The sequence below is a fragment of the Meles meles genome, chromosome 5 (assembly GCF_922984935.1).
Source record: "Meles meles chromosome 5, mMelMel3.1 paternal haplotype, whole genome shotgun sequence".
In the NCBI taxonomy this organism is placed as follows: Eukaryota; Metazoa; Chordata; class Mammalia; order Carnivora; family Mustelidae; genus Meles; species Meles meles.
The window spans coordinates 119,604,867-119,632,228 of record NC_060070.1 but is presented as its reverse complement, the minus strand read 5'-3'; the positions used below and the strand labels follow the sequence as shown (position 1 = coordinate 119,632,228).

The 27,362-nt window shown below is 37.5% G+C and overlaps 1 protein-coding gene and 1 non-coding gene across 12 annotated transcripts in view; both read right to left on the bottom strand.

Annotated features, from left to right (window-relative positions):
- FKBP5 (FKBP prolyl isomerase 5) overlaps nucleotides 1-27,362 on the bottom strand; it is a 116,896-nt gene that overhangs the window by 74,038 nt on the left and 15,496 nt on the right. The gene's annotated exons all lie outside the window — the stretch shown is intronic.
- LOC123942868 lies at nucleotides 20,614-20,717 on the bottom strand. The gene has a single exon (XR_006818502.1). It is a non-coding gene; the product is annotated as a U6 spliceosomal RNA (small nuclear RNA).

Below are 27,362 nucleotides of genomic sequence, written 5' to 3'. Positions count from 1 at the left end.
TGTCCCGGAAAATTTATTTTCTCCCAAACCCCTCCATTTTGAGCTGGTACCTTCCCCCAAGTGCATGTCAAGTTACTGACCAGTGAAGTCTGTGACTTATTCCATCTCTTAAGGATCAGGTTCTTAGGCCCTTCCAAGGTGACATATTAATCCCACAATTAATCTTGTCAACTAGACAAAGATTCATCTATCTCCCTAAGTTAACACCCTCTTCCAAAAAGTGACTCAGATATTCCACAATTCCAGGACAAATTTCTATGATAGAACACTGAACCATGCCTGAATTTAAGCTCCGATCTACTGGTAACTAGCTATGGAATCTTTGGCTGTTGCTCAGTTTCTCCAACTGTAAATTTCAGGAGATCAGACTAGAACGATAGCTAAGATTTATTCCAACTATAATATTTTATGTTTAGAATTATTTTTTAATGAATAAATACACATTTTACTTTATGGAAAAATGAGATCTGAAATGCGGAAGGAAAAACAAGTCCCAAGGAATGGAAAAAGTTATTTTGGGATTACAGAATTCACTTTCCATTGCAATGCTCTGGCAAAACACTATTAATTCTGAGCTCTACAACCTTGGATACTATTATTTGTATTTTATAGCTGCAGTAACAAATTACAAATTTAATCACTTATATAAAACATATGTATTATCTTATAGTTCTGAAGTCAGAAATAGAGCCCTCTGGACAAAAAAAATCAAGGTGTTAGCAGGGCTGTATTCCTTTTATAGACTCTAGAAGAAAATCTATTTCCTTGCCTTTTTTTTCAGATTCTAGAGGCCACCCACATTCCTTGGCTCACGGCTCCTTCCTCTATTTTCAAAACAGCAATACTGTATGTCTCTGATCTTTCTTTTGCAGTCACATCTCCTTCTGACCACAGCCAGGAAAGTTTCTCTGCTTTCTTAAATTTCTTAAGAACCCCTATGATTATGTTGGGCCCATCTGTATAATCCAGGATAATCTCCCCATCTCAAAATGTTTAATCACTCGGGTACACGTGCCCCTTCGGATCACTATGTTTGTATCTTTAGGGTAAATACCCAGTAGTGCAATTGCCAGACTATGGAAAGAACCTAGATGTCCATCAACAGATGAATGGATCAAGAAGATGTGGTATATATACACAATGGAATACTATGCAGCCATCAAAAGAAATGAAATCATGCCATTTGCGACGACGTGGATGGAACTAGAGCGTATCATGCTTAGTGAAATAAGTCAATCAGAGAAAGACAACTATCATATGATCTCCCTGATATGAGGACATGGAGAAACAACATGGGGGGGTAGGGGGATAGGAGAAGAGTAAATGAAACAAGATGGGATTGGGAGGGAGACAAACCATAAATGACTCTTAATCTCACAAAACAAACTGGGGGTTGCTGGGGGGAGGTGGGATTGGGAGAGGGGGAGCGGGCTATGGACATTGGGGAGGGGAGGCGAACCATAAGAGACTATGTACTCTGAAAAACAACCTGAGGGTTTTGAAGGGTCAGGGGTGGGAGGTTGGGGCAACCTGAGGGTTTTGAAGGGTCAGGGGTGGGAGGTTGGGGGAACAGGTGGTGGGTAATGGGGAGGGCACGTTTTGCATGGAGCACTGGGTGTTGTGCAAAAAGAATGAATACTGTTACACTGAAAAAAATAAATAAAATGAAAATAAAATATAAAAAAAAAAAATGTTTAATCACATCTGCAAAATCCTTTCAACTGTGTAAGGTAACATATTAACAAATTCCAGAGATTAGGATGTGGACATATCTGAGGGGCCATTATTTACATAAATACCTAGTCATCCAATCAAAATCCTAAGAATTTCTCCCAAGCCTAGAATTCTATTGACTTCCTCCATTTTATCTTTAGGGTTCTTGTAACATTCTTTCCCATTTCTCTATTTATCATCCAGTTGAACAATGTTCTAATCTGACAGCAAAATTAAATCTAGTATTTTATATGTATCATTCTGAACATTCCTTCAGAATTTCAGAAAGCCCAAGTTGGTACATTTATTACAGTTTTTCAGTTTTGTGATAAGTTAAAACATTAAGTGAACTTGATAATACACAGTGCATGTTTTCCCACCTCAAACTTAACACTGAAAAATTAGTTAAGTTCCTTATGTGATCCTGAAATTTGAGCAGCAAAATATAAACACTGAAAAACACTCAAGTACATTTTTAAAACAAATGTAGTGACATAGACTCTACAATAAATTGTACATATTTAAAGTAAACAACTTGGGGCACCTGGGTGACTCAGTGGGTTAAAGCCTCTGCCTTCGGCTTAGGTCAAGATCCCAGGGGCCTGGGATCGAGCCCTGCATCGGGCTCTCTGCTCAGCGGAGAGCCTGCTTCCCCTCCTTCTCTCTCTGCCTGCTTGTGATCTCTGTCAAATAAATAAATAATCTTAAAAAAAATAAAATAATAAAGTATACAACTTGGTAAGTTTTAATATATGTATATACAGCTATAAAGCCATCACTACAATCAAGATAATGGACATATCTTTCACCCCCCAAATTTTTCTTATGTACTTTTTTTTAATAAAAATACTGTACTTTTATTTTTAAGATTTTATTTGGGGCAGCTGGGTAGCTCAGCTGTTAAGCTTCTGCCTTCTGCTCAGATCTTGGTCCTGGGGTCCTGGAATTGAGCCCTGCGTGGGCCCTTCATGGGGCTCCCTGCTCAGCAGGGAGTCTGCTTCTCCCTCTCCCACTCTCCTGCTTAAGTTCCCTCTCTCACTGTGTCTCTCTCTGTCAAACTGATAAACAAAATCTTTAAAAAAAAAAAAAAAGATTTTATTTATTGATTTGAGAGAGCTAGTGAGAACGTAAGTGGGTAGATACCATATACGGAGAGGGAGAAGCAGGCTCCCCACTGAACAGAGAGCCAGATGTGGGGCTCAATCTCAGGACCCTGGGACCACAACCTGAGCTGAAGACAGATGCTTAACCAGCTGAGCCACCCAGGAGCCCCTCCTGTGTACTTTTATAGTTCATTCCTGGACGCCTGGGTGGCTCAGAACCCGAATCGGGCTCTCTGCTCGGTAGGGAGCCTGCTTCCCCCTCTCTCTGCCTGCCTCTCTGCCTACTTGTGATCCCTCTCTGTCAAATAAATAAACAAAATTTTAAAAAATAAAATAAATGATTTTATAGTTCATTCTTCTCCAGCTCATGTCTCCAGACAACCTCTCATCTGCTTTCTGAATAGTTTGTATTTTATAGAATTTCATATAAGTGGAAACATGTCTCTTTTTAATTTTTAATTAACTTTGTTTTTTTAAGATTTTATTTATTCATTTGAAAGAGAGAGCAAGCAAGCAGGGGAGGGGTAGAGGAAGAGGGAGAAACAGACACCTCACTGAATGCAGAGCCCAGCAAGAGACTTGATACCTGGACCTTGAGATCATGATCTGAGCTGAATCAGGTATCTAACAAACTGAGCCAAGCAGGTACCCCAATTTTGAATTAACTTTTGAATATGATGAAAAGTATGGATTAAGGTATGATTCAGGTTGTTTTGTTTTGTATAGGAATATCATTGTTCCATTTATTGAAAAGACTATTCTTTTTCCATTTAATTTCCTTAGCACCACACTCAAAAATTAACTGACCATATTTTTTTCTGGACTCTCTGTTCTGTGAATCTATTTGTTTATATTTACATCAATATCATTGTTTTGATTATTATAGCTATAATAATTTTTTGAAGTCAGATAGCGTTAAATCCTCTCTGTTCTTCATCAAGATTGTCTTGGTTATTCCAGACCTTCATTTCCATATGAATTTTAAAACCAGCTTATCACTTCCTACAAATTGCCTGCTGGGATTCTGACTGGTATATCTACATCTTTAGAGAGAAGTGACAATACTGAGTCTTCCAATCCTTGAACATAATAGCTCTTCATTTACCTAGGTTTTCTTTATTTTTATCTCAGTAATATTTTATAAAAGCTTCCAGTGTAGAGATTTTACACATCCTTTACATAATTTATCCCTAGATATTGAATGTTTAAAATTTAACTATAATAATATTCTTTTTAATTTTCTTTCTCTTTTTTGTTAATGTGGTACATAGTATGCCCCTCCCCACCTTCTCTGCAGGAGAATAACTAAGACCCCCCAGTGGATGCCTGAAACTACAAATAGTAGCAAATGCTATATTTACTGTTTTTTTCTATACAAACATATTTATGATAAAGATTAATTTATAAATTAAGCACAGTAAGAGATTAACATAATAATAAACTAGAACAAATTACAACATACTATAATAAAAGTTACTTGGTCTCTCTCAAAATATCTTAATTGAACTGTACTCACCCTTCTTGTGAAGATGTGAGACCATAAAATGCCTTCACAATGAGAGGAAAGGAGGTGAATGATGTAGGCATTGTGATATAGTGTTAAGCAACTATTGAACTTCTAACGATATATCAGGAGAATCATACGCTTCCAGATTGAGGTTGACCACAGGTAACTGAAATCATGGGAAGTGAAACACAAATAATGAGGGATTACTATTTGCATCCCTCAGACAAATCCCATTCGGTCATTGTACTTTATCCATCTTATATGTTGTTGGGGACAATTTGCTAAAATTTCGTTAAGAATTTTATGACTATTCCCATTAGGAATACTGGTCTATAATTTTTTTTCTTGCAATGTACTTGGATGGATTTATTTATTACTTATTTTATTTTTTAAAGTAATCTCTACACCCAACGTGGTGCTTGAACTTACAACCCTGAGATCAAGAGTCACATGCTCTACCAACTGAGCTAGGCAGGCCAGTGTCTGGTTTAATAACAAGATAATACCAGTATCACAGAGTGAGTTAAGAAGTATTCCCTCCTCATCAATGTTATGGAGGAATTTATGTAAAACTGGTATTATAACTTCTTAAAATGTTCAGTAGAATTTATCAGGGAAGTCACCTGGGTCCAGAATTTTATTTGGGGGAATATATTGTCTTTAATAGGTAAAGGACTACTCAGGTTATTTCTTCCAGAGTAAGGGTTGGTATTTTGTGTCTTTTAAGGAATCTGCCCATTTCATCCATTTAACATACTAGCATGAAGTAATTAACATCACTGTCTTATTTACCCTTTAAATACCTACAGGATCTACAGCTTTTACCAACTCTTTGTTCCTGATTTTGGTGACTTGTGTCGTCTCTTTTTCCTGATCCATTAGGCTGGAGGTTTATTAATTTTACTGGTCTTCTCAAAAAGCCAGCTTTTCATTCCATTGACTTTCTACTTTTCATTGGTTTCAACTTTTATCATTAACTCTTTTCTTCTGCTTACTTTGGGTTTAATTTTCTCTTTTTTTTTCTAGTTTAAGGTGGAGGCTCAACACACTGATTTACAACCTTACTTCTTCTCTAACACAGGCATATAATGTTAAGAATTTCCCTCTGAGCACTTGCATTAGCTACTTCCCACAAATTCTGAACAGTTTTTATTTCCACTCAGTACAAAATACTTTCTAAATTCACCTTTGCCTTTTTTCTTTTGACCTATAAATTTCTTTTTAAAAAAAGATTTTATTTATTTATTTTTTGACAGAGAGAGAGATCACAAGTAGGGAGAGAGGCAGGTGGGGGCGGGGGGAGAAGGGAAGCAGGCTCCCCACGGAGCAGAAAGCTCGATGCAGGGCTTGATCCTGAAGCCCTGAGATGACCTAAGCTGAAGTCAAAGGCTTAACCCACTGAGCCACCCAGGCACCCTGACTCATAAATTTCTTAAAGGTGTATTAGTTTATAAATATTTAAGGGTTTTTCAGATAGTTTTCTGTTATCAATTTTAAATTTAATTCCATTTTGGTCGGATGACTTGCTTTTTAGGATGTAAGTAATTTTTAAATTATTGACATTATTTTAGGGACCAAAATGTGTCATATTATACTAGTAAAATGTTCTCTGTGCAACTGAACAAAATGTGTATTCTGTGGTATTGGATAGACATCAAATAAATGTCAATTAGGTTAATTGGATAATAGTGTTTAAATCACCTAAATCATTACTGATATTTTGTCTTCTTATACTATCAACTGAAAGGTAAGATAGTGAAATTCCCAACTATAATGTGGATCTGTTTCTCCTTTCAGTTCTGTCAGTTTTGATTCGTGTATTTTGAAGTGTATTAGCTGTATAAATATTTAGGACTATTAATTCCACTTTTTGAACTGGCTACTTTATCAATGAAATGGTCTTCTTTTTTCCTGTTAATATTCTTTGCTCTAAAATCCAGTTTGTCTGAAACTGACACGGTTATTCCAACTTTCCTGACTAGGATTAGCATGGAATATCATTTGCGAACCTTTTACGTTTAGCCTATTTGTATCTTAATATGAACAGTAGGTTTCTGTAGGCAGCATACCCAATCTACTATGTACCAATCTACTAAATTCTGCCTTTTAACTGGGTTGTTTAGGTCATTTATAGTTAGTGTGATTATTAATATAGATCAGTATAAATGTAACATTTTGCTATTTGTTTTCTAGTTGTCACATCTGTTTTTGTTCCCCTTTTCCTCTTTTTCTTGGATCTCTGAACTTAGAGTTTTTAACAAATCTGGAAAAATTTGGCCATTGTTTCTTCAAAATTATTTTCTGTACCCCCTCCTCTCAAGACTACAATTACATTTATATTAGACCACATGAAGTTGTCTCATAGCTAACTGATACTCTATTGATTTTTTCCCCAGTCTTTATTTCCTTTTATTTTGGATGATTTGTATTGATTTGGCTTCAAGTTTACTAATCTTTTCTCCTGCACTAATGTGCTATAAATCCCATGAAGTGTATTTTTCATCTCACACATTGTAGTTTTCATATGTAGATGTTCAATTTCGGTCTTTAAAATATATTACATATCTATATTTGACATTCTCAATCTTTCCTATAATACTCTGAACATACGGAATATACTCATAAATAAATGTTTTAATGTTTTTGTCCACTAATTTTATCATCTATGCCTCTGTTTGGACGTATTGATTTTCCTCCTCAGGGGCTGTATTTTCCTGCTTCATTCCAAGTCTGATATTTTTTTATTGGAAGCCAAATGTGAATTTTTACCTTGGTGAGTACTAAATATTTTTGTATAATTATAAATATTAAGCTTTGTTCTGGGGTGCAGTTAAACTACTTGGAAATAGCTTAATCTTCCTGAGGTCTGTTTTTATGCTTCGTTAGAAGGGACCAGAACACTCTTTAGTTTAAGGCAGTTGCCCCACTGCTAATCCAAGTATTCTATCCAATATCCTAGACATATTTTCCTCTTTGGCGGTTGGGAATACAAACTGAGAATCAGAGATTGTTCCCTGTAATCCTTTTGGGTGGTTTTTTCTTGGCTTTGGGTAGCTTCCGTAAAATACATGCCCTGATTAGCACTCACCTAAAGACTTTAGAGGGACTTTGCAGACCTATGGAGTTCTCTCTTTGTGCAGCTCTTTCCTTTCCTAACTGTAGCAACTCTGTCCTCCTTGAACTCCAGCCCTCTCTCCTCAACTCAAGGCAACAGCTGAGCTCCCCACTCCTTACACCGCATCCTGGAAACTCTCTCCACGTAGTAAGCTAGGATAATTGTAGGGCTCATCTGTTTCTGGTTTCTCGGTGATCGTTGTCTTGTGCTGCCTGTTGTTCAGTGTTTGAAGCTTCATATATTTTTTCTGGGGTTTTTGTTTGTTATGTGATTACAGCCAAGAGAGTAAATCAATCTCTCTTAATCCATCTTGGCCAGAAGCACAAGTCCATAAGTACATTTTCAAGCCAGAGAAAGGAGACACAGTAAAAAAAAAACCACAAGTATTATGAATGGAGTTTCAAGTGGGAGAAAACATATTTGATAAAATAAGCACTGTTTAGGACAAATTTTGAGTCTGAAAGTTGAAGGGTATAGGTTTTCTATGACGTTAAAAAAGTCAAAGCCTACAACTGATAATGGCCCTACCTCCAAAAATGGCAGCTACTTTTTAAAAAAATGGCAGTCAAAACTACAGTTTTGTGTTTATTTCTGGAAATCTGGATAATTGCAGTCTCTCTTTTTTTCTTTTAATCTATGTAAGAAATGACTGTTTTAAACCTTAAAGGAATGAAAAAAGTGTGACTTTACATTTCTAAAGGCCATATACCATAATTTTTAAACATCTGAAGAACTATTTTTCCTCTTCTTTTAATTCACCTGAAAATTACATAGTAAAAATTACCTTAATACTTCAAATACTTCATAATGCCACAAAAGTTGGCTTGTAATTGACAGTACTCTTTAGGGGGTCTATAAAACTTACTTTTGTTTTACAACAAACTTCAAATGGACACTGATTATATGCAAAACCTATAAAGTATCAGTATAATGAGATTTTAATATTGCTTAAGCTGGAAAGAAAATTCCCAAACTATTTAGCACACACACACACACATACACACACACACACACTCTGTAGCAGCACTTAAAAACAACATATGAACAGCAACTGGTCACCAAGCTACATGGCTTGATTCTCTGTGTATCTATTTAAACTTCTTACTAGCTCTGGCACCACTTGCAGGTATCCACTCTTAAAAAGCATACAGAATCATAAGAAAACAACATAGAAAAGAAACTGACAGAACAAAAGAGGGGCAGAGAACGCTCTTAAAGAGTGCTGCTTGGATGGCTTCCTTTTCCCCCCTCTTATTTTCCATCAAAGTGGCTTCTGTGGCTCAGACTGCATTATCCGGCTCCTTGACCTCATGCTACTCAGCTGCCATTCATTCCAGTTATCAACGGCAATTATACAAACTAGCCAGAGTCCCCAAATTTCATCTAATTGTTCTGAGTAAAGTCTTTTTTTTTTTCCCATTTTATTTATTTTTTCAGCGTAACAGTATTCATTCTTTTTGCACAACACCCAGTGCTCCATGCAAAACGTGCCCTGAGTAAAGTCTTAAGCTGGGGTGTAAGGGAGGGTAAAAAAGGCAGAGAATAAACTGAAGGAAGCACTGGAGAGATAAAGGAGAATCAAGACTGAATACCAAATCTGAGACTAGTTCATTTCTACCCATAACCTTATATCCTCACCTTCACACACTCTTCCTGGAAAGTTAGGTAGCTTGAGTTTTTATCTACAGAACTAAAAGTTGCCTCTTGAGTTAAACTTATTCTTTTAGACAAAACTTTGTTAAAATTATAAAATTTGACATAGTTATATATTACACAAAGTTTAGGGAATGAAGAAAGGAAGAAAGAGTTTACCACAATCCCAATTATTACAACATAAGGGTATTTTTTTTTTAATGGACATTGTTTTTTAAAACTATCGTAGGTTCACAGCAAAACTGAATAAAATAGCCAAACAACCTCAAATACTACGAAGTTGAGAGGACTCACACTTCATGGTTCCAAAACTTACTACAAAGCTACAATAATCAAGACCATGTGGTACTAGGGTAAGAAGAGGCACAGATCAATGGGAGAAAACTGAAAGCTGAGAAATAAACTTTTACATTTATGTTTAACTGATATTCAAAATGGTTGCTATGACAATTCAATGGGAGAAATAATATTCTTTTCAACAAATGGTGCTGGGACAAATGGATTTCCACAAGTAAAAATTACAGTTTGATACCCTACCTCATACCATATACAAAAAGGAACTCAAGATAGATCAATGACTACAATGTAAGAGCTAAGATGACCTAGAAGAAAGCATAGGGACTGTGAATCTTCATTGACCTTTGACTAGGTAAAGTTTCTTTTTTTTTTAACTCAAATGATATATTTTTAAATTAATATATAATGTATTATTTGTTTCAGGAGTACGGGTCTGTGATTCATCAGTCTTACAAAATTCACAGCACTCACCATAGAACATACCCTCCCCAGTGTCCATCACTCAGCCACCCCATCCCTTCCACCCCCCTCCTCTCCAACAACCCTCAGTTTGTTTCTTAAGATTAAGAGTTTCTTACAGTTTGTCTCCCTCTCTGGTTTCGCCTTGTTTCATTTTTCCCTAGGTAATGGTTTCTTATGTGAAACAAGGTACAAGAAACAACAAAAATCAATAAATGAGACCTTATGAAAATTAAAAATGTCTGTGCTTCCAAGAACACCATGAAGAAAGTGAAAAAATATTGCAAAGGATGGGATGAAAATTTTGCAAATCCCTTATCTGGTAATGGCATTGTTATCTAGAATATATTAACATCTTGGCCTCTAGGAGAGGGAAAAGAAAGAATAGGAGGATCCTGAGCTCACCTCCTATCAAGGACATACAGAGGGAACAACTACTTGTGATAAAACTCACTCTGAAAAGGACCTAAAGACTGGCAGAACAAATCTTCTACAGCTAAAGACATAAAGAGAAGACCACATCAAGATGGGGAGGAGTGAGAGGCACCTGGAAGGCTCAGTCAGTTAAGCATCTGCTTTGGCTCAGGTCATGATCCCAGAATCCTGTGATCAAGCCCTGCATCAGCTCCCTGCTCAGCGGGGAGTTTTTTTTGTCCCTCTCCCTCTGCCACTCCTCCAACTTGTGCATATATATGCGCATGCGTGGACTCTCTCTTTCAAATAAATAATCTTTAAAAAGAAAAGAAGAAGAAGAAGGGGAGGAAGGGCAGATAAACAGTTGGTGAACCAAACCCCCAATGCTGCAACCCCCAGCAGGAGGGAGAGATATCACAGGCATGGAGAAGACAGGAGATCAAGCCCACAATGGACACCCCTGGCCCTGGGACCTGCACCAAAAAGATGAGACCCCATATTATCGGAATCTGAAAGGGGCTTATTTCTGGGAGAGCCACAAGGCTATAGGAAACTGAGACTCCTCTGTTAAAGGGCCAGGGCACTAGTACCACCCAGTTCAAAACCAGCACATGTACTGGAAATTGCCTAGTACATGGGTTTTATGTGAAGGAGATTTACTGACTAATTTTGGAAACGTGTGTTGGAGGGGATAGCAATCTGCAGGAACTTTCTTGGAAAATGGAAGTGCTGGAGGGCACCGTTTTTCTTGCCCTCCGTCAACCTACTGGCCAGATACTTGTGGGAGCCTGTTCTGGCACTCTCTACCTACCTTGTAAGCATGCTAGCCCAGCCCCAGCATTCCCCTGTGGACCTGCCCCACCTGGCAGGTGTCCCTCCCTGGTGGCTCTCACCCCACCATACCTGGAGGGTATGGGGCAACTACTGCTCAGTCATACCTGGCAGCCAGCTCTAGCTAGGAGGTACCCCTCCAAGCACACCTCCAGACTCCTGCCCTGAAGAATGAGGGAGCTAGCCCCACACACCAGCATGCTCTTACTAGCCACAGTGAGGTGTCTCAGCTAGCCATGGGAATAAAGGGGGGGGGGGCAAGCCCTGCCCACCAGTGTAACCAGAGGTAGAAGCCAGTCAATTGCAGATAACAGGGCTGAGGGCTGGCCCCATTCACTAGCATGTCCCTAAAAGTTCCATCAGAACCACTCAGCAGCCATGCAAGGGGCAAAACCTGCACACCAGTGCCCCCTGCTACAGGGTGCAGCCCGTCATTGCTGACAACCAGGCTGAGGGTCAGCCATGTCCAACAGTGATGGAGGATAACTGGAAGGCAGGCAGGCAGGGACAAGGGATCCCCCCTGCCCTAAGATGAAACCACCCTTAAAAGGATTTTACACCACCCTGGAAGGAACCCTCCACACTTTCCCATATGATAGGTGAAAAAAATCTGATTGGATAACAGGTGCAGGGAGGGTTAATCAGATTGAAACAACTCACCAACAAACCCATAAAAACCCCTACACCTAGAAACTCCAGTACAATCCTTTCAGGTCCCCTCCCTCCTTGGGAGCTTTGTACTATCACTTTGCTATCACTCAATAAATTGCTCAACAAACCTTGCTTCCCTTTCTACCACTCTGGTCTACCTCTTCATTCTTTGAAGTGGAGTGACCAAGAACCATGGGCACTGAAAGAGAAAAAAAATCCTGCAACCCAAGCACAGCCTACAGGACAACACATGCAGCCAACACAGGGGGACACCCTTGGAACACGTGGTTATGGTGACCAGGGGGGACCACACTACTGGATACCAAAGATTATCTTCTACATAAAACCACTACTTTCAGACCAGGAGATGTAGCTGACCTACCTAATACATAGAAACACAGATTTAGACACAATGAAGGGACAGAGGAATATGTTCAAAACGAGAGAACAAACAAAACCAAAATTACATGAAACAGAGATAAGCAATCAGCTTGAAGTAATGGTCATAAATTAACTCACCAGGCTTGAGAGAAGATTGAATGAAGTGAGAACCTGAACAACAAAATAGAAAATACAAAAAAGAACCACTCAGAGCTGAAGAATACAATAACTGAAATGAAAAAATCCACTAGAGGGAATCAACAGATTAAAAGATGCAGAAGAATGGACCAGAGATCTGGAAGACAGAAAAGTGGAAAACAATAAAGCTTAACAGTGAAAAGGAAAAACAATAAAAAAAAAGAGGATTAGTTAAGGGGATTCTGTGAAAACATCAAGCATATCAGCACTCATATTATAGTGGTCCAAGAAGGAGAAGACAATGAGAAAGGAGTAGAAAACTTACTCGAACACGTAATACCTAAGAACAGCCTTAACCTAGAAAAAGAAACAGACATCCAAGTCCAGGAAGAAAAGAGTGCCCCAAACAAGATGAACCCAAAGAGATCCACGCCAAGACACATAATAATTAAAATGGCAAAAGTTAAAGAAAAATTTAAAAGCAGGAAGAGAAAAGCAAACAGTTACATACAATGGAAATTCCATAAGGCTGTCCCCTAATTTCCCAGCACAAAATTTGCAGGCCAGAAAGGGCTATAGCTTGATACATTCAAAGCTCTGAAAGGAAAAAACCTAAAACCAAAAGTACTCTACCTGGCAAGGTTATTATTCAGAATTGAAGGAGTAATAGCTTCCTAGACAACAAAAGTTAAAGGTGTTCATCATCGGTAATTCAACCTTACAAGAAATGTTAAAGAGAATTCTTTAAGTTGAAAAGAAAAGGCCATAATTAATATTATGAAAGGAAAAAATTTCACCAGTAAAAGCAAACATATATTAAAAGGTAGTAGCAGATCTGGATGGGGGAATGGGATGACTGGGTGATGAGCATTAAGGAGGGCATGTGATGTAATGAGCACTGGGTGTTAATATGCAACTGATGAATCACTGAACTCTACCTCTGAAAGTAATAACACACCATATGTTAATTAACTGAATCTAAATAAAATAAATTTTTTAAACACTCATTAAAAAAGGCAGATTACTGGGGGCACCTGGGTGGCTCAGTGGGTTAAGCCGCTGCCTTCGGCTCAGGTCATGATCTCAGGGTCCTGGGATCGATCCCCGCATCGGGCTCTCTGCTCAGCAGGGAGCCTGCTTCCTCCTCTCTCTCTCTCTCTCTCTCTCTGCCTGCCTCTCTGCCTACGTGTGATCTCTCTCTGTCAAATAAATAAATAAAATATTAAAAAAAAAGATTACTTATAAAAATAGTATAAAGGTTAAAAGATAAAATTAGTAAAATTATAAAAAAATATAAAACATTACATATAAAAACTTGGAGGAGGAAGTAAAAATGTAGTGCTTTTAGAATGTGTTCAAACTTAAGTGACCATCAACTTAATATACACTGTCCTGTACATAGATTGTTATATATGAACCTCATGGTAACCACAAACCAAAAACCTGGAATATATATACACAAAAAGTAAAGAGAAAGAAATCCAAACATAACACCAAGAAAAGGCATCAAATCACAAAGGAAGAGAGCAGAGAACTATAAAAATAACCAAAAAACAATGGACAGAAATGGCATTAAGTACATACCCATCAGTAACTTTAAATGGAAATGGACTAAATGCTCCAATCAAAAAAAAACCAAAAAACAGGGGGATAGAATGGATAAACAAGATCCATTTATATGCTGCCTAAAAGAGACTCACTTCAGACCTAAAAAATATATACAGACTGAAAGCAATATAAAGATATTCCATGTAAAACGAAGTGGGGGGGAAAAAAAGCTCAGATAACAATATTTGTATCAGATGAAATAGACTTTGAAAGAAAGACTGTAACAAGAGAAAAAAAAAGGGCATTACATAATGATAAAGGGGCCAATCCAATAAGAGAATATAACAATTGTAAATATCTATGCACCGCACATATAGGAGCACCTAAATATATGAAACATATTAACAGATACAAAGGGAGAAATTGACAGGAACACAATAACAGCAGGAGACTTTAACACTCCATTTATATCAATAGATAAATCATCAGACAAAAAAAAAAAAAAAAAAAAAAACCCAGTAAGTAAACAGTGGCTTTGAATAATGCATGAGACCAGACAGACTTAACACATGTATACAAACATTCCATCCAAAAATAGCAGAATATACATTCTTTTCAGGTACACATGGAACATTTCCTGGGTAGATGACATGTTAGGGCATAAAACAAGTCTCAATAAATTTAAGAAGATTAAAACATATAAACATCTTTTCCAACCACAACAGTATGAAACTAGAAATCAATTACAAGAAGTAAACTGGAAAAAAAAAAAACCCACAAATATGTGGATACTAAAAAACATGCTATAGCCAACCACTGGATCAAATGAAATCAAGGAGGAAAAATAAAAAAATACCTGGAGATGAATGAAAATGGAAACACAATGGTTCCAAATATTTGGGATGCAGAAAAAGTTCTTAGAAGGAAGTTTATTAGTGATACAGGCCTACCTCAAGAAATAAGAAAAATCTCAAATATATAATCTAACCTTACACCAAAATGAATGAAAAAAAGACTTAAGACCAAAGTTAGTGGATGGAAGAAAACAATAAACATCAGAGGGGAAATTAATTAAATATAGACTAAAAAAAAAAAAAAAAAAACCAGAAAAGATCAATGAAGCTAAGCTGGTTCATTGAAAAGATAAACAAAATTGACATTTAATCAACTTCTTAAAGAAAAAATGAGAGAACCCAAATATATAAAATCAGAAATGAAAGAGGCCAAAATGAGACCACAAAATACAAAGGATTATAAGACACCACAACGAAAAATTATAGGCCAACAAACTGAACAACCTAGAAGAAATGGAAAAACTCCTAGAAACAAAAACAGTCTTCAAAGACTGAGTCAAGAAAAAATAGAAAATCTCAACAGACCAATTATTAGGAACAAAACTCAACTGATAGTCAAAAAACTCCCCATAAACAAAAGTCCAGGACCAGATGGCTTCACAAGTGAACTCTATAAAACACATACAAGTTACAGTATCTATCCTTCTCAAACTATTTCAAAAAAACAGAAGAGGAAGGAATGTTTTCAGATTCATTCTACAGGGCTAGCATTACCCTGCTGCTAAACCAGACAAAGACACTAACCCACCCTGAAAAAACTTACAGACTAATACCCTTGATGAACATAAATTTTAAAATCCTTAACAAAATATTAGCAAACTGAACTTGAAAACACATTAAAAGGATCATTCAACACTATCCAGTGGAATTTAATCTAGCAATACAGCATAGTTCAATATCTGCAAATCAGTCATCGTGGTACAACAAAATGAAAAATGAAAAAATTCATTAACAAAATGAAGAATAAAAATTACAATCATCTCAATAGATGCAGAAGAAGTATTTGACAAAATTCAACATCCATTCATGATAGAAACTCTTAACAATGAGTACAGAAGAAATATACCTCAAATAATAAAGGCCATGTATAAACCCACAGCTAACATCATACTCGATTTCCTCTAAGATCAGGAACAAGACAGGGATCCCCATTCTCACCACTTTTATTCACCTTAGTACTGGAAGTCCTAGTCACGTAATTAGACAAGAAAAAGAAATAAAAAGCATCCAAATTGGTAAGAAAGAAGTTAAACTGTCACTATTTACAGATGACATGATACTATATATAGAAAACCTTAAAGACTCCACCAAAAAAAAATTAGAATAAATGAATTCAGTAAAATTGCAAGATACAAAAGTCAACATAAGGAAATCTGTTGTGTTTCTATAGACTAATAACTATCAGAAAAAAGAAATTAAGAAAATAAATCCATCAGGGGCACCTGGGTGGCTCAGTCGTTGGGCATCTGCCTTCAGCTCAGGTCATGATCCCAGGGTCCCAGGATCTAGCTCTGTACTGAGCTCCTGGTCCGGGGCAAGCCTGCTCCTCCCTCTCCCACTTCCCCTGCTTCTGTTCCCTCTCTCCCTGTGTCTCTGTCAAATAAATAAATAAAATCTTAAAAAAAAAAAAAGAAAGAAAGAAAAGAAAAGAAATGCATCAAAAATAATAATATACCTAGGAATAAATTTAACCAAGGAGGTGAGAGATCTGTACTCTGAAAACTGTAAGACAATGATGAAGGAAATTAAAGATGACACAAATAAATAAAAAGATATACCATGCTCATAGATTGGGAAAATTGATATTATTAAAATATCCAGGGGCACTTGGGTGGTTCAGTTGATTAAGTGTCTGACTCTTGATTTTGGCTCAGGTCATGATATCAACGTTCTGAGATCAAGCCCTGTAATCAGGTTCCATACTCAGTGCAGAGTCCTCTTGGCCCTCACCCTCCCTCGCTTGCTGTCAGTATCTCTCTCTCTCTCTCTCTAATACATAAATAAATTCTTAAATAAAGAAGTAAAATAAAATGTCCATACTACCCAAAGCAATCCACAGGTTCAATACAATCCCTATCAAAATACCAATAGCATTTCCCACAAAACTAGAACAATCCTAAAGTTTGTGTGGAACCACAAGAGAACCCAAAGAGCCAAAGCAATCCTGAGAAAGGCACAAATCTGGAGGTATCACAATACCAGATTTCAACTATACTACAAAGCTACAGTAATCTAAACCGTATGGTACTGGCACAAAAGAGACACATAGATTAATGGAACAGGATAGAAAGCCCAGAAATAAACCCCAGGTTATACAGTGAAATTAAGTTATGACAAAAGAGACAAAAATATACAATGGGAAAAAGACAGTGTCTTCAATAAATGCGGTTGATAAAACTGGACAGCTACATGCAAAAGAATGAAACTGGACCACTTTATTATATTATACACAAAAATAAACTCAAAATGTATCAAAGACCTAAATATAAGACCTCAAACCATAAAACTTCTAAAAGAAAACACAGGCAGTAAACTCTCGGACATCAGTTTTAGCAATATTTTTTGTATATGTCTCCCCAGGAAAGGAAAACAAAGGCAAAAACAAACAACTGTGGGGTGCCTGGGTGGCTCAGTGGGTTAGAGCCTCTGTCTTCAGCTCAGGTCATAATCCCAGGGTCCTGGGATCAAGCCCCACATCGGACTCTCTGCTCAGCAGGGAGCCTGCTCCCCACCCGCACTGCCCGTCTCTCTGCCTATCTGTGATCTCTGTCAAATAAATAAATAAAATCTTAAAACAAAACAAAAAAAAGAAACCACCTGGGACATCAAACTGAAAAGCTTTTACACGGTGCCAGAAACCAACAACAAACCAAAAAAGGCAAACTGCTGAATGGGAGAAGACATCTGCAGCTAATATATTCAATAAGGGGTTAACATGCAAATACAGAACTCCTACAACTCAACACTAAAAAACCAAACTAATTAAAATCTGGGCAGAGAAGACTGGAAATGCTACACCAAGCCCAAACTTCTTTGTCTTGTCAATTCTTCAAAAGTTTATTGTTTCTTTGTTTAAAAGGTATAAAAGCTCCCTGCTTTTTACTTCTTTGAGTTTCCTATTTTTATGAGCTTCCATACAAGCAAAATTAAATGTTTCTCTCTTGTTTAAAAAAAAAAAAAAAAATCTGGGAGAGGACCTGAATAGACAGGTATCTTTTCCAAAGATGACATATAAATGGCCAACAGGTACATGAAAAGATGCTCAACATCACTTATTAGGGAAAGTAAAATCAAAACCGCAGTGAAATATCACCCAACACCTATAGTTAGAAAGGCTATTATCAAAAAGACAAAAAATAACAAGTGTTGGTGATGATGTGGAGAAAAGGGAACCTCTTTGCATTAGTTGTTGGAAATGTAAATTGGTGCAGCCACTACAGAAAACAGTATGGAGGTTCCTCAAAAAATTGAAAGTTAGAAATACCATAAGACCTAGTAATTCCATTTCTGGGTATTTATTCAAAGAAAACAAAAATACTAATTCAAAAACATACAGGCACCCTTATGTTTATTGCAGCATTAGTTATGATAAGCAAGATATGGAAGCAAACTGAGTGTCTACCAATGGATGAACAACTAAAGACAATGTGGTATATATCTACAATGGAATATTACTCAGCCCTAAAAAAGACTGAAATCATACATTTGCAACAATATGTATGAACCTAGAGGGTATTATGCTAAATAAGTCATACAGAGAAAGACAAATACCACATGTTTTCATATACATAGAATCTAAAAAAGAAAACAAGTGGAAACAGACTCATAAATACAGAAAAAAGAAACCTGATGGCTACAAGAAAGGAGGGGGCTAGAGAGAGGTGAAATAGGTGAAGGGGATTAAGATGAGCAAACTTCCAGGTACAAATTAGTCCCAGATGAAAAGTAGAGCATAAGGAATACAGTCAATAATACTGTAAATTTATATTTGTGATAGATAACTACACTTATCAGGGTGAGCATTTCATAATGTAGTTAACTACATTATTTTAACACTATATTGTATACCTGAAACTAATATATTATCACAACAAGACTTCAATAAAAAAAAATCTACAACTCAGTAACAAAGAAACAAATAACCCAATTTAAAAATGGGCAGGAGTGTCTGGCTGGCCCAGTCAGTGGAACATGTGACTCTTGATCTCAGGGGTGGGAGTTCAAGCCCTACATTGAACACCCTTAAGGGTCACTTATTCAGTTAAGTGTCTTGATTTCAGCTCAGCTCATGATCTCGGGGTTGTGGGCTCCACACTCAGTAGGGAGTCCACTTGAAATTCTCTCTCTCTCTCTCCCTCTGCCCCTTGATCCCCATCCTACTTGCTCTAAAATAAACCTTATAAATAAATCTTTTAAAAATGGGCAAAGTATTCAAACAGACATTACTCCAAAGAAGATATAAAAATAGCAAACAATTACATGAAAATATGCTGAACATTAGTAGTCCGTATGGAAATGTATATCAAAGCCACTCCATATACGCCAGGATGAATATTAGGAAAAGGACACATCATAGCAAGTATTGACAAAGATGTGGAAAAAGTAGAACCCTCACACATTGCTAGTAGGAATGTAAAAATGGTGCAGCTGCTTTGGAAAATAGTGTGGTGGTTCTTCTAAAAGTTAAAATTATCATTTGATCAATTCCAAGAAAAATGAAAACATATGTCCACACAAAAACTTGTGCATCAATGTTCATAACAGCATTATTCAGAATAGCGAAAGAGCAGAAGTAATCCAAATGTCCATTAACTATTGAATGGGTAAATAAAATGCAGTGTATCTATACAACACATTATTGAAAAGCAACGAAGTACTGATAACATGCTACATGAATGAACCCTGAAAATATGCTAAATGAGAGTGAGACACAAAATACCCTATTATTGTAGGATTCCATTTATATGAAATGTCCGTAAATTCACAGAGACAGAAAGTAGACTGGTGGTTACCTAGGGTAATGGTAGAAGTAGGAGTGACTGACTGCTAATGGGTGTGTGATTTCTTTTGGGGGTGATAAAATGCTCTTAAGTGGGATAATGGTAATAACTGCATAATTCTGTAAATATACTGGAAACCACTGAGTTATACACTTTAAAGAGGGGAATACCATGCTATGTGAATTTTATGTCAATAAAGCTTTTAGAAAAATTACCCCATTGAATAGATGGACATTAATTCCTAACGTAGACTGCTTCCAATATATCTATGCTACATAACACTGCTGTGAACATTTTTGTGCCTAGGCTTTTATCATATAATTAAGAGCATGGATTCTTGGGGTGCCTGCCGGGCTCAGCTGGTGGAATGTGCAACTCTGTCTCAGGGTTGTGGGTTCAAGCCCCATGTTGGGTGTAGAGATTATTTAAAGATACAATCTTTAAAAAAAAAAAAAAGGTATGGATTCTTTAAAGATTTATTTTAGAGAGAGAAAGAGAGAGCACATGCACACACAAGAAGAAGGAGAGGCAGAGGGAGAGGGAGAGAATTTCAAGCAGACTCCCTGCTGAGTGTGGAGTCTGACACAGGGCTGAATGCTACAATGCTGAGATCATGACCCGAGACGAAATCGAGTGGGACACTTAACCAATTGAGCCACCCAGGCATATGAAGCTTTAAACACACTGCTTCAGTGAGAATCTTAGCTTGACAACATAGCAGTTATAGGAGTGGTGCTTGGTCAAGTCGCTCAACTACTTTGTGTAATTACCTCCTCTATCATGTGAAATAACAGTAGTCACACCTCTTGGAATTTTGAGGAGTAAATTAAGTAAGGGCTTTGCATGGTGTCTGTCACATAATAAATTTTCAATATTAGTAGTTGAAATCGTCATTCTGGTTTATTTTCTTTTTTAGGTTTTTCTTTTTTTAATTGAGGTATTACTTACAAGAAATATAGGACACTTCACAAATTTGTGTGTCTTCCTTACACAGGGGCCATGCTAACCTTTTCTGTATTATTCCAATTCTGGTGCATGTACTGAGAAGAGACCACTGTATTATTTTCTTAAATTGATTTCTGGAAGTGGTGTCACTGGGTCAAAACCCATGAAACATTTATGTGTCTGAATACATTTTGCCAAACTACATTTTAAAGGGGATACACTAATTTTTTGTACCAATAGCAAATATAGGAGAGAACCAAGATGGCCATGCCATCACCAACATTATAGCACAGTAAATTTTTGTTAATTAACAGATGTCTCAACTTTTCTTGTGGTCCTGAGCATCTTCAAACCCAACAGTTTTCTAATAATCCTATGAATCCTGCATACCATGAGTACCTACCAAACGTGAACTCTGCACAAGACCCTACACTGGGAGCCACAATGGAAACTAAAATAAATAAGGTCAAGGATTTTGTGTGAGGCAAAACAAAGAAACATTTCAATTCAAGATAACTGTGATTAAGTATCACAGAGCTACAAAGTACTTATAAACGTAGAGAAAAGATGGCGGTTTATAAAGCAAGCAAAGGGGGGCAGTGCTCCAGCTGGTTCTTGAAAGATGGACACTAATTTCAACTGGCAAGGGTGTGGCAAGAGTAAAAATCAAGGCTGGTAAAAGAACACTGCACACAGCACATTCCAGGACTATGGCTTGAGCAGGAAGTTGCTAGGGGGGAGAATGGGGAGAGAACAAGGCACAGGGTCTCTAGGAGCACAAAAAGGGCCTTCTAAAACACAGCCAATGACTCTGTGAGCTGGGAGGGAGGGTTTCTCACAGGGCAAAGGGCATGCAGAAAGACACAAAGACGTGAATCATCATGACCCATCCAAGGAACCGCATGTAATCCGATTTGGCTAAAGTGGAGGGTACATGCGAAAAGGATGCAGATGATGCTAACTAAATAGGCAGAAGCTAACTGTGAAGGACTTTTGTGCCAGAATAAGCATGTGAACTTTATTCCAAAGGAAATAGAGAACTGAAGTATTCTTAAGGGAAGAGGTGACAATCAGAATAGCTAAAAACAAAACAAACAAACAAAAAAAAATTACTCTGGCAACCCTCCAACAGCTTCCCAGCTCACACAGAATAAAATCCAAAGTCCTTCTTATACTTAACACCCTACATGCTGGTCAGTGGCTAGCTCTGAAATTACTTTCCTATTGCTTCTCTTTTCACTTACTCTGTTTCTGCCACACCAGCCTTGTTATACCCCCACCAACATGCCTCTCCCCATGGCTTTGCACTTGCTGTCCCCTCTAGCACCCTACCCCCACCCTGAAACACAGTTTGCTCCCTCACTTCCTTCAGGTCTTTGTTCAAACACTTTCTTATCAGAGAGGCCTTCCCTATTACCCAACATATAAGAACAAGAAACGATCACAATCCGCCCTACCATTTTTCCCCTCCATTTACCACCTGGCACATAGATTTACTTGGCTATTTCTTGTCTCCCCTTACTAGAATGTAAGTTCCATGATGGAGCCTCTCTCAATAACCCTATAGAACTTTGCTATAGAAAGAGATATTGCCATTTCCAGATGGTGAAATTAAGAGGCACAATATTGCTAGTGAACAGAGGAACCAGGTAGAATGACTCCTGAACTTGCAACTATAATCATTTCACATAGTGTCAGAGGTCCTGACTTTGATCCTAGATCATTTCCTGTGAATTGGCTCCATCCTGACAAGTGCTATGACAGATTTTACTATGTCCTAAAAGGATAGATTCTTACCAGTGGTTATTAGCCACATTTCATAAGCCAGGAAACATTTTTTTAAATGACCAATTAAACTGCACAAGGTATCTGGACTTTATCCAGCAGTAAGCAGTATTTTTTCTTGTTTAGGACCCAGAGATATTAAAAAAAGATGAAAGCATTTTATAAAACTAAAAAGAACATAGCATATGACACCAAAACTACTTTTCCAAGACCCCTTTTTCAAGTAGAATATTAACTTCAAATCCATCTTTAAAATAACTATTAAAATTTTCTGAGGTATCGCTACCAAAGAAAGAACAAAGTATCTACCTGGAAAATACCAAGTAAATACTGTATCATATGCAGATACATATCCTGATTCTTTCCCTATACCTCAGATTATTAATTTCTTCTTTCCCTGATTCTTTCAATCCATCTTCCATTATTGAGAGCATGCCTTTCCAAAATGTAGTTCTCAACCAACATCTTTTCCCATCAGCTACTTCATACTGGAATTTACCACTCTTAATTTGCAGCTACGTCTATTATAACCAAATCTAGTTATAATTGCTCGTTCTTCCCTTTTGCAGTTTCTGATCTCTAATTGCCTAACCTTAGATACTTCGGTACCTCCTTTTATTTCCCTACCTTTTTGAAGAAAATCAACTTTTCCAAAATTGGCCTATTCTCTATTTATTTCATTAATCTGTATTATCTTGCTATTCTCCTAGGTTTACAACTGTAATATATTTTTTCTCCATTTCACCAACAGGACCTGCCAACTGTTCACTGTGTTTCCTACTACCTTACGTTCAAATTCGTATCTATCACCATATTCAGGGTTTTCTTCATTGCCTTCCTGAATTACCACAGTTGTCCCACTGACCTACCTACTTCCAGCACACTCACTTCCATTCACTCTATACATACTGCCAGTAAAGCCTCGCACACACAGTACACTCCCAATTCAAGGACTTTAAATGGCTCCCCAGCACAACAAATCCAAAACTTCTCAAACCAGCACTCAGAGCCTTCTACCCCGTTGGAACATCACTAATAAATGTTTATTTGAAAACATTCTAAGACAAAACGCGAGAAAACTGGGGCACCTGGGTGGCTCAGTGGGTTAAAGCCTCTGCCTTCGGCTCAGGTCATGATCTCAGGGTCCTTGGATCGAGCCCCGAGTCGGGCTCTCTGCTCAGCGGGGAGCCTGCTTCCCCTTCTCTCTCGGCCTGCCTCTCTGCCTACTTGTGATCTCTCTCTCTGTCAAATAAACAAATAAAATCTTAAAAAAAAAAATAGAATAAAAAAAATTTAAAAAAAACTAGAGAAAACCAACATCTTGACCTCTCTGATCTGAATCTGTGCAAAGCACACTACAGGTCTCTAGACAACACTGACCACCATCGTCCACATGACTTCAGCTAATTACATCTGGTAATGGAAATATATTAATCTATCATCTTCTAAACATCTCAAATTACTATGGGAAGGATTAGTTTTCAAAAGTTGAACTCTTTGGGGTCCCTGGGTGGCTCAGTGGGTTAAAGCCTCTGCCTTCGGCTCAGGTCATGATCCCAGAGTCCTGGAATCGAGTCCCGTATCGGGCCCTCTGCTCAGCAGGGAGCCTGCTTCCTTCTCTCTCTCTGCCTGCCTCTCTGCCTACTTGTGATCTCTGTCAAATAAATAAATAAAATCTTTCAAAAAAAAAAGTTGAACTCTTTTAATCAGCAAAATCAAAGGATGCAGAGTTATTAGAAAATAACACCTCATATTCCTAGTGAAAGTACAAAGTAGTAAAATATTTCAAAGGTGAATTTGCCAATATCTATAAAGTTTAAGTGCAAAATATCATTTAGCCTGGCAATACTTCCAGGAAATTATTGTAGATATTCTCACAGAAGAAAAATTATATGCAGAAAGATATTAAGCACAACATAGTTGTAATAGTATAAAAAAGGAAATAGGACAAACTAAAACTTCTTTACTAGACTTTTTTTTTTTTTTAAGTAGGCTCCATGCCCAGTGACCTCAAGATCAAGACCAGAACTGAGATCAAGAGTTGGATGTTCAACAGACTGAGCCACTTATGTGTCCCCTTACAGGACTATTACTATCCCTCCCACAGTGGAGTATTATACAGCAAATTAAAAAAAAGAAGCAGCTGTATGTGAATTAATACAGAAAGATATTTAAGAATGACTTGAAGGGAGGGGAAAAAAGCAAGTCACAAAACAGATGTACATTATTATTATTCTATTTGTGTAAAGGAAATTCATTTATTTGTGAATGCGAGAAGATATCTAAAAAGAAATAGTAACAAACCACTAATAGTTAATCCTGAAATGAGATTCAGGGGAAGAAACAAGGGATTTTCTCTTTTTGGGGTGTATATGTGTGTATAGGTACATACATATATATCCTTTTTTTAAGTGAAGTATGGTTGGACATACAATACTAGTTTCAGTATACCATCAGTGATTTGATATTTATATACATTATGAAATCTTACCATAATAAGCAGTTACCACCTGTCACCATACAAAGTTACTACAATGTTATTGACCATATTCCCTATGCTGTACTTTACATCCCCTGATTTATTTTGTAACTATAAATTCGTACCTCTTAATCCCCTTCAGCTATTTCATCCATCCTCCCACCCTTTCCCTTCTGGTAACTACCAGTTTGCTCTCTGTATTTATGAGTCTGTTTCTGTTTTGTTTACAGATTCCACCTGAGTGAAATCAAAGGTATGTGTCCTTGTCTAACTTCACATAATACCCTTTAGGTTCATCCATGTTGTTGCAAATGACAAGATTTCATTCTTTTTTATGGCTGAGTAATAATCATGTGCGTCATGCCTTCCTCATCCATTCATCTATTGATGGATACTTAGGTGGCTTCCATATTTTGGCTATTGTCAATAATGCATCAGTAACACACGGGTGCATGTATCTTTTCAAGTCATATGTATCATTTTTTAAAAAATCAGTATTAAATTTTCACTTAAAAAAAGAAAGAAAGGGGCGCCTGGGTGGCTCAGTGGGTTAAGCCTCTGCCTTCGGCTCAGGTCATGATCGCAGGGTCCTGGGATCGAGCCCCACATCGGGCTCTCTGCTCAGTGGGGAGCCTGCTTCCCCTCCTCTCTCTGCCTGCCTCTGCCTACTTGTGATCTCTCACTCTCTGTCAAATAAATAAATAAAATCTTTAAAAAAAAAAGAAAAAAGAAAGAAAAAGGGGTGCCTGGGTGGCTCAGTCAGTTAAACCTCTGACTCTTGATTTTGGTTCAGGTCATGATTTCAGGGTCATGAGATTGAACTCCACATCTGGCTTCACGCTGGGCATGGAGCCTGCCTAAGATTTTTTCTCCCCCTCTCCCTCTGACCCTCCTCCAAAAAAAGTAAAGAAAAAAAGAAATAAAAGACCAGACTCTTTTTTTAAAAAATTATTTATTTATTTGAGAGAGAGAGAGAGAGAGGACACAAGCCTGTGAGCTTGGGTGGTGGGGAGGGGCAGAAGGGGAAGAGAATCTTAAGCAGACTCCATGCCCAGCATGGAGCCTGATCTCAGGACCCTGAATCATGACCTGAGTTGAAATCAAGAGTTGGACGCTTAACTGAGTCACACAGGTACCCCCTGAAACAGATTCTTAAATTCAGAGAACAACCTAGTGGTTGCCAGAGGGGAGGTGGGTGGGAGGATGGGTGAAATAGATGAGACAGATTAAGAGGTACAAAACTTCAGTTATAAAATAAATAAGTCATGAAGATGAAAAGTACAGCATAGAGAATATAGTCAATAATACTGCAATAACTTTGTATGGTGACAGAGGGTGACTACACTTATTATGGAGGGCACTGAGTAGCGCAATGAATTGTTGAATGAACATATACACCCAAGGAGCACCTAGGCAGCTCAGTCAGTTAGGTGGTCAACTCATGACTTTAGCTCAGGTCATGGCTCAGTGCTGAGCCAACCTGAGATTCTGCTTGAGATTCTCTCTGCCCCTCCCCCAACACATGCTTCTCCTGTGCACACACTCTCTCTAATAAATAAAATTTTAAAATATACATATTGTACACCTGAAACTAATATAACATTGCATGTCAATTATATTTCAATAATAAATTTTAAAAAGAATAAAAAAGGCTGTTCACAGCAAAAGTTCTAATTTTGGATGAATATAACCGATCTTGATCATCCACAGTGCAGGAAATACAAGCCACTCAATGCTTAATGAAAAAACGCACCCATTCATCATTCATTCAACAATCATTTACGGAATACTTCCTGTGCACCAAGCACTGTGCCTGAGGATACGGACATGATGGTGAACAAGACAAGCCTAGACCACGCTCTCAAAGAGCTAACAAAGGAATTTTGGTCTCTATTTTTCCCATTTCCTCAGTAAAAGCCACTCTGACTTCTAGGTATCTATCTGCTCTCATGCTTACAGTTTCCCATAAAATAGATACAAATTAATAGGTAAATTATATCAAACAAAAACAAAAGCTTTAAAAATGGGACTCCTATTCCTGTCATAATTAATTTTAAGTTATCAGAAGCACAATTTATAGAAAGAATAGTTCAACAAGCACACTTCCAAATATAAAAGAATTAGGCTAGATGCTAAATGAAGTTTAAGAGAAGAACATCTGAGGAGGGAAAAAAATGTTATATGAAATATTAATTTTCTTCACTAATTTATACACATTAACTAAATTTTTGTACAATGAACAGGTACTGCATAAGAAGCTCTAGAAGAGGGGGTGCGCCTGGGTGGCTCAGAGGGTTAAAGCCTCTACTTTCGGCTCAGGTCATGATCCCAGGGTCCTAGGATCGAGCCCCGCATCGGGCTCTCTGCTCTGCAGGGAGCCTGCTTCCTCCTCTCTCTCTGCCTGCCTCTCTGCCTACTTGTGATCTCTGTCTAATAAATAAATAAAATCTTTTTAAAAAAAAGCTGTAGAATAGAACATATACGAGAAG